This window comes from Labeo rohita, unplaced genomic scaffold (genome assembly GCF_022985175.1).
Source record: "Labeo rohita strain BAU-BD-2019 unplaced genomic scaffold, IGBB_LRoh.1.0 scaffold_1110, whole genome shotgun sequence".
Classification (NCBI taxonomy): domain Eukaryota; kingdom Metazoa; phylum Chordata; class Actinopteri; order Cypriniformes; family Cyprinidae; genus Labeo; species Labeo rohita.
In genome coordinates this window covers 3,582-12,378 of record NW_026127242.1, presented here as the reverse complement: position 1 = coordinate 12,378, position 8,797 = coordinate 3,582, and the positions used below count along the sequence as shown (strand labels likewise).

Below are 8,797 nucleotides of genomic sequence, written 5' to 3'. Positions count from 1 at the left end.
TCATTGCGAAGAATACAACTTAAAACAAGACTACACACCCTTAAAATGAATAACATTTTTTTCAATTATTTAACCATTTTTATGAAATATTTATTTTGTTTGCCGTGGGACATAAACGCCATTTTCTCCAACATGCAGTGACTGAAAAATAGAACCATAAATACACTAAAAACGCAACATAATAACATCAGTCAGTTTTATTTGTGCTTTGTAATCCAAGTCTTCTGAATTCATACAACTGCCAGTAACAGATCCAAATTCAACTCTTTATTCAGCGATCATCTTTCATCCTCAGCAACGACCGTATAAACATCAAAGCCCGCACTGATTCGTTCGTCCAAATTCAAAATGTACCACTTCAATTAACTACGACGGTAAAATCGAACGCTCATTGGTCCTCGCCTGCTTCGTCACAGATTGCGACAGCAGTGTTCCTGCCTATGTGTTTGAATGATGCACGCTTTCACAAAGTGAATCAGGAGCATAGTCTGAGTAATATTTTTAGCGATTAAAAACTTAAATTGTGCTCTGTACCTCACACCAAACTATTGTATTTCACCTGCGGTGGCAACGCAGCATCATTTGGACTACTTTTGGTAATGTTTTTGACATTTTTTGCAGTAAATATTGGGATTGCACTTGTCTGTCTGTCATGGTTTTATTTATAGCCTAACGTTACTGTAAGAAATGGCTGTGTTTAGGTTTAAAGGTAGAGGTGGGATTAGCGTCCCAAAATATTTTTTTTTGTAATTCTATGTTGTTTCTAAAATGTTTCTTGTTTCTTGCATATTTCAGTCTAACGTTTCATATGATTTTATATTCGCTATGATATGGGTATGTTTGTAATTAGGGATAGGTTAAGGCAAGGGTGCTCAACCCTGTTCCTGGAGATCTACCTTCCTGCAGAGTTCAGCTCCAACCCTAATCAAACACAACTGAACCAGCTAATTAGGATCTGAAGGAGCACTTGATAATTACAGACAGGTGTGTTTGATCAGGGTTGGAACTAAACTCTGCAGGAAGGTAGATCTCCAGGAACAGGGTTGGGCACCCCTGGGTTAAGGGGTCTAAAAATCTAAATTGCTTATCAATAATGTGTGTGTGTGTGTATATATATATATATATATATATATATATATATATATATATATTATTATTATTATTATTATTATTATTATTATTATTATTTTTTTTTTTTTTTTTAATTACATAGTAATGATATAAAAGATATAAAAGTAAATAATTTATGCTTTTAACTGACCAGGCTAAAATAAAATACACAATGTTTGTGGATCAGAATGTTTGTTTCTTTTCTGTCGTTTTTGTAATAATGTAAGTTATGAATTAATTAATACATTTTTTACAGTTGTCTTTTATTTTTGCGCCCGTTTTGTCTTTCCTTTGATTAGTAACGAACCTTGTACTGCAGTGAATGCAGTGTTTTCACACTGTGCCCCTTTCTGTGCTTTCCAGACCTGGCCATGTACCCTGCCCTCTTCATACAGGTTGTCATGATGTCATTACAGAAGGTAGGCTTATCTTGCAAAAAGGGTTTTCAAATTTGCAGCAGCTGACAGGCCAGAAAAACGTTATAATTGTCACGTTATAATGTGATACATTACCAGTTAGAAGTTTTTGAATAGTACGTTTTTTTGTTGTTGTTGTTGTTGTTGTTGTTTTTATATAAAAAAAAAGTCTGCTCTGCTCACCAAGCCTGCATTTATTTGATCCAAAGTACAGCAAAAACAGTAGCATTTTGAAATATTTTTACTATTTAGAATAACTTTTTTTGATTTGAATATATTTTAAAATGTAATTTTATTCCTGTGATTTCAAAGCTGCATTCTTTGCACCTTTACTCTAGTCACATGATCCTTCAGAAATCATTCTAATATTCTGATTTGCTGCTCAAAAAACATTTAATATAATTATTATGTTGAAAACAGCAGAGTATATTTTTTCAGCATTTATCTAAAATGGATATCTTTTGTAACTTTATAAATGTCTTTATCATCACTTTTGATCAATTTATGGAGCATTTTTGCAAAATAAAAGTGATTAATTCCTTTAATTCTTTCCAATAAATAAATAAATAAAATACTGATGCAAGGTTTTGAATAATACAGTGATAATGCTGATCTGAAAAAAATTACTAAACTGTTTTAATTATTTATAATAGTACTAATAAATAAATAAATGTTGCTTGAGCAGCAAATCAACATATTAAAATGATTTCTGAAGGATCATGTGACACTGAAGACTGAAGTAATGCTGAAAATGTAACTGAAAAAAATTACAGTTTAAAATATATTCAAATAGAAAGCAGTTATTTTAAATGGTAAAACTATTTCACAGTATTACTGCTTTTGCTGTACTTTGAATCAAATAAATGCAGGCTTGGTGAGACTTCTTTAAAAAAATATTAATAATCTTACTGTTCTAAAACTTTTAACTGGTAGTGTAAGTTCATAGTTTTAACAAGATGGTTTTTTTTTTTCACCATATAAAATATTTTTGTTGTTAGGATATACAAAAATATTTTATAGCGGGAAACTGTTCTATGCAACTATGTTAAACCCACGCATGAAGTATGGAAGTAAGTAAAGTGTGTATATCGTATATGAAAAAAAAAAAGTATTAAATGTCAAAGTTGCACACGGAAAAGTAAAAATAAATAAATGACATCACAATTGTATGTTATTTTGTATTTAGTACTGTCCTGAATAAGCTATTTCACATAACATGTTTATATATATACTCTACGAGACAAAATAATAACTGAATTTATAAAAATGACCCCATTCAAAAGTTTACATACCCTTGAATCTTAATACTGTTTGCCATTTTTTGGATGTTTTAATGTTTTGTGATGATTGTTCATCATTCCCTTGTTTGTCCTGAGCAGTTCAACTGCCTCCTGTTTTTCAGAAAAATCCTCCAGCTCCTACACATTCTTTAGTTTCCCAGCATCTTCTGCATATGTGATCCATACGTGATGATTTTGAGATCCATCTTTTTACACTTAGGGCAACTGAAGGACTCATACATTACTATTATATAACTTGAACATATTTACTGATGCTCAAGAAGGAAACACAATGCATTAAGAGCCAGAGGGTGTAAACTTTTGAACAGGATGATGACCTGTAATTTTATATTTTATTTTTGTAAAGATCATATTTTTTTCATTTAGTACTACACTTCAAAAGCTACATAAATAATTACATGTTTTCCAGAAGACAAAATAAGTATAATTTACCCTAATCATCTATTTCAAATTGTTTCCACCCCAGGCTCTTCATATTTTGTGTTTCCTTCTTAAGCAGTACTTTTGTAATAGTATGTATGAGTTTCTCAATTGTCCTGAGCATGAAAAGATGGATCTCAAAATCACAGTCACTGTTGGAAAAAGTTCACATATGCAGCAGATGCTGGAAAACCAAAGAATGTGAATGACTTGAAGGATTTTTTCTGAAGAACAGGAGGCAGTTGAACTGTTCAGGACAAACAAGAGACTCATGAACAACTATCACAAAACTTAAAAAAGTCGTGGATCACCAAGGAAACAACATACGGTATTAAGATTCAAGGGCATGTAAACTTTTGAATGGAGTAATTTTTATAAATTCAGTTATAGTTTTGTCTTGTGGAGTATATATAAACATCTGTTATGTGAAATAGCTTATTCAGGACAGTACTAAATACAAAATAACATGATCTCTCGTATTTTGTTAAAATTCTTAACATTTTGTATATTTTGCAAGTGGTATGTAAACTTATGTGCACAACTATATATATTGGTCATCTATACTTATACACCTAAGTGTGATTAAAAGCAGTTAAAAAGTAATTGAAGTGATTGCTAAATATTGTTATTTATACTTTTTTCAGGCAGCCGAAGAACAACTTGGGACACCTCCTGAAAAGACAGTGACTCACACGCACACACACACACACACACACACACTAAATATATAATTAATATAAATCAATATGTTCTTGTTACTGTTTCCCATTATTTGGACACATTTTGATGCTTTACTGTGGAAATTATCATATCAATAAAGCCAATTTGAAAATAATTGAATTGACTGGTAGTTTCCTGTAATGTGTTACTAAAGGTTCTAAAAACATTCAGTAAATGTGGGGAAGGACCTAAATAGGACCAAAAAAACATTTTAGGTTGGTCCTGCACATGTTATGGGAATGTAGTGTAGAGACTAATAGGGGACTTCCTATAGTAATAATCTAAATGTCCCAAGAACGTCCTGAATGTTCTGTGATTGTTCTCCAAATGATGTCCTCCAAGCCTTTAAAGAACTCCAGATCATGACCATCTCGGAACGTCCTGGGAACGTTATTAGGTGACGTCCTTGACACCAGCGCGGACGTTCTGACAACGTTTTGGGAACGTCACATTTCCAAATAAAATATGGTCCCCTACACGTCCCAAGAACGTCCTGAATGTTCTGTGAAGGTCCTCCAAATAACGTCCCCCAAACCTTTAAAGAACTCCACATCATGACCGTCTCAGAACGTCCTGGGAACGTTACTAAATAAGGTCCTTGACACCAGCGTGGACGTTCTGACAACGTTTTGGGAACGTCATATTTCCAAATAAAATATGGTCCCCTACACGTCCCAAGAATGTTCTGAATGTTCTGTGAAGGTCCTCCAAATAACGTCCCCCAAACCTTTAAAGAACTCCACATCATGACTGTCTCGAAACGTCCTGGGAACGTAACTAAATAACGTCCTTGACACCAGCGTGGACGTTCTGACAATGTTTTGGGAACGTCATATTTCCAAATAAAATATGGTCCCCTAAACGTCCCAAGAACGTCCTGAATGTTTTGTAAATGTCCTCCAAATAACGTCCCTCAAACCTTTAAAGAACTCCACATCATGACCGTCTCGGAACGTCCTGGGAACGTTACTAAATAACGTCCTTGACACCAGCGTGGACGTTCTGACAACGTTTTGGGAACGTCATGTTTCCAAATAAAATATGGTCCCCTAAACGTCCCAAGAACATCCTGAATGTTTTGTAAATGTCCTCATAATAACGTCCCCCAAACCTTTAAAGAACTCCACATCATGACCGTCTCGGAACGTCCTGGGAACGTTACTAAATAACGTCCTTGACACCAGCGTGGACGTTCTGACAACGTTTTGGGAACGTCATATTTCCAAATAAAATATGGTCCCCTAAACGTCCCAAGAACGTCCTGAATGTTCTGTGAAGGTCCTCCAAATAACGTCCCCCAAACCTTTAAAGAACTCCACATCATGACCGTCTCAGAACGTTATGGGGACGTTACTAAACAACGTCCTTGACACCAGTGGGGACGTTCTGAGGACGTTCTGGGAACGTCACATTTCCAAATAAAATATGGTCCCCTAAACGTCCCAAGAACGTCCTGAATGTTCTGTGAAGGTCCTCCAAATAACGTCCCCCAAACCTTTAAAGAACTCCACATCGTGACCGTCTCAGAACGTTATGGGGACGTTACTAGGCAACGTCCTTGACACCAACGGGGACGTTCTAAGGACGTTCTGGGAACGTAAAATTTCTAGCGGGGTGATTCCTGCTGCTGACCAACTTTATGGAGATGCAGATTTCATTTTTCAACAGGACTTGGCACCTGCACACAGTGCCAAAGCTACCAGTACCTGGTTTAAGGACCATGGTATCCCTGTTCTTAATTGGGCAGCAAACCCACCTGACCTTAACCCCATAGAAAATCTATGGGGTATTGTGAAGAGGAAGATACGATATGCCAGACCCAACAATGCAGAACAATGTTGAGCTGAAGGCCACTATCAGAGCAACCTGAGCTCTCATTACACCTGAGCAGTGCCACAGACTGACCGACTCCATGCCACGCCCAACTAAGTATTGAGTGCTGTACATGCTCATACTTTTCATGTTCATACTTTTCAGTTGGTCATGATTTCTAAAAATCCTTTCTTTGTATTGGACTTCAGTAATATTCTAATTTTCTGAGATACTGAATTTGGGGTTTTCATTAGTTGTCAGTTATAATCATCAAAATTAAAAGAAATAAACACTTGAAATACATCAGTCTGTGTGGATATATATATATATATATATATATATATATATATATATATATATATATGAAGAGTTCAGATGCAAAACCAGCTAAAAGCCATCTTGGTCAAAAATGAGATACTGAGTGAATGCTCCTGACACATATTATACGTCCATCAAATACTTTTAACTTTTACTTCAAACTCGCTAAATTCCAGCCTCAGCCCAATCAGAAGTACCAGTACTTACATAGAAACCTATACAAAGTAGCCAGAAAGAAAGAAACTCTCATTTTAAAGAGAAACATCAGATTGATTTAGCTAGTTTTACATCTGAACTCTTCATATATATATATATATATATATATATATATATATGATATGATATTTCTTATTTTAAGAATAGGATATACTTTAAGGAAAGCTGTAATTATGAACAGACCACCATATGCAAACCTCTGCAAAAAGTTCAGTTCAAAATGTTCAAAAGATCAGTCCCTGTAACATTCTTATTGAATTACTTTTTGATCAGTATAAGTAAAGGGGGGAAATAAAATGCTTGCAGGATTCTTTAGTTATTAAATGTATAAAATGTAAGCTTCTATAAACAGAGAATGTATATTTTTAGGCCCTGCTTTAAAGGTTCACAGTTTAAGTTTACAATTGTAACATACAAAGGCAAATAAAGTAATTGCAGGAATCCTAAAGAAAACCAAATAACTGTAAAACAATAAAATAAATACATGTATTGAATATTCTTAGAACTTTTTGTTCTGAGAAATTCACAAGTTTTGGATTTCATAAGATTTCAGTTTGTATTTATATTTCACACGGAAATGCCAAATGCGATGGTGAAAGCGAGAGAAAAGCTACCACACCGCCCACCACAAAGACCCTTTCACACGGGACGCGGGCCCATAGGCACGGGAGGTGGGGGTACTGTTTTTTTTTTCTTCTTTTTTCACTAATCCCTAGTGTATAGCAGTTGAGTGGACTATATCAGAAGGTGTGAACGAAGTGAAGTGAATAGATTCGGAAGGTGACGTGTTCGCTGCATGTGAGAAACATCTTCACAAATGTAGTTTTATATAATATAATATTAATAGCAATTATACATACCTCCATGTCTGCTTTGCGGTTTTATTGATTGTATAATTTGTTTTGCAATGCTTTGTTCATAATTATAAAATACTATTAAAATGCTGTCAACAAAAATAAACGTGTTCATAATTGTATATATTTACTGTCTTTAATATTTTGAAACTCTCCCGAGCAGCGTATTGCGCTCAGATATGATGACAATGGTTGTAGAGCGCTCTCAGGCGACTGATAATTTTACATCAGAATGAATTTTTAAATATCTTTCTTCAGTCATAAAGAAATTATGTTTTTTGAGGAAACCTTTCAGCATTTTCCTCCATATAGTGGACTGATAACTTCAAAAATGCTGTTTAAACAATGCAGTTAAAAAAAAAAAAAAAAAAAAAAAAAAAAAAAAAAAAAAAAAACTCAAATAACTTGAATGTCCCCAATATTAAATATGTTGAATGAAATGGACACTAAATAGATTAAATTATTATTATAAAACATTGCACACTAATCTACTATAATATATTTTAATGTTGCTGTGGGACAATTGCTTTCTAAGTAATCTTCCTGACTTATCTGAATTCCTCAGCATGTCCAATAGCTCAGAAAAACTTGATGATGTAACAGAAACTATTGACTCTCTCTTTTCCAGGACTCTAGATACAGTCGCTCCTCTGCGCCTAAGGAAGATTAAGGAAAATAGTCCGACCCCGTGGTATAACGAGCACACTCGCGCCCTAAAGAGAGCAGCCCGGAAAATGGAGCGCAGCTGGAGGAAAACAAAATTAGAGGTTTTTCGTACTGCTTGGCGGGAATGTACCCTATCGTACAGAAAAGCGTTAAAATCGGCCAGATCTGACTACTTTTCGACTCTTTTAGAAGAAAACAAACATAACCCTAGGTATTTATTCAATACAGTGGCTAAGTTAACAAAAAAATAAAGAACCAACAGGCACTGACTATGCCCATCAGCATAGCAGTAATGACTTTATGAACTACTTTACTTCTAAGATCGATACAATTAGAGACAAAATTGTCACTATGCAGCCGTCAATTACAGTGTCGCATCAGATAGTGCGTTATAGATCTCCTGGGGAACAATTCAACTCATTCTCTACTATAGGTCAGGAAGAATTGTATAAACTTGTTAAATCATCTAAACCAACAACTTGTATGCTAGACCCTATTCCATCTAGGCTACTAAAAGAGATGCTTCCAGATCTCATAGATCCTCTGCTAAATATTATTAATTCATCACTGTCATTAGGATATGTCCCCAAAACCTTCAAACTGGCTGCTATTAAGCCTCTAATTAAAAAACACAACTTGACCCCAACGAATTAACTAATTACAGACCTATCTCGAATCTCCCATTTCTGTCGAAGATATTAGAAAAGGTTGTATCCTCACAGTTATCTTCCTTCCTACAGAAATATGATATCTGTGAGGATTTTCAGTCAGGTTTTAGACCGTACCATAGTACTGAGACTGCTCTTATTAGAGTTACAAATGATCTACTCTTGTCATCCGATCGTGGTTGTATCTCTCTGTTAGTGCTACTGGATCTTAGTGCTGCGTTTGATACTGTTGACCACAACATTCTCTTGAATAGACTTGAGAATTATGTTGGCATTAGTGGTAGTGCATTGGCATG

General features: G+C 34.8%; 1 long non-coding RNA gene across 1 annotated transcript; it reads left to right on the top strand.

Annotated features, from left to right (window-relative positions):
* The first annotated feature begins 308 nt into the window (after positions 1-308).
* LOC127157566 (uncharacterized) lies at positions 309-4,019 on the top strand. Its single transcript, XR_007825942.1, has 3 exons — positions 309-596; positions 1,474-1,529; positions 3,892-4,019. It is a non-coding gene; the product is annotated as an uncharacterized LOC127157566 (long non-coding RNA).
* The last annotated feature ends 4,778 nt before the right edge of the window (positions 4,020-8,797 follow it).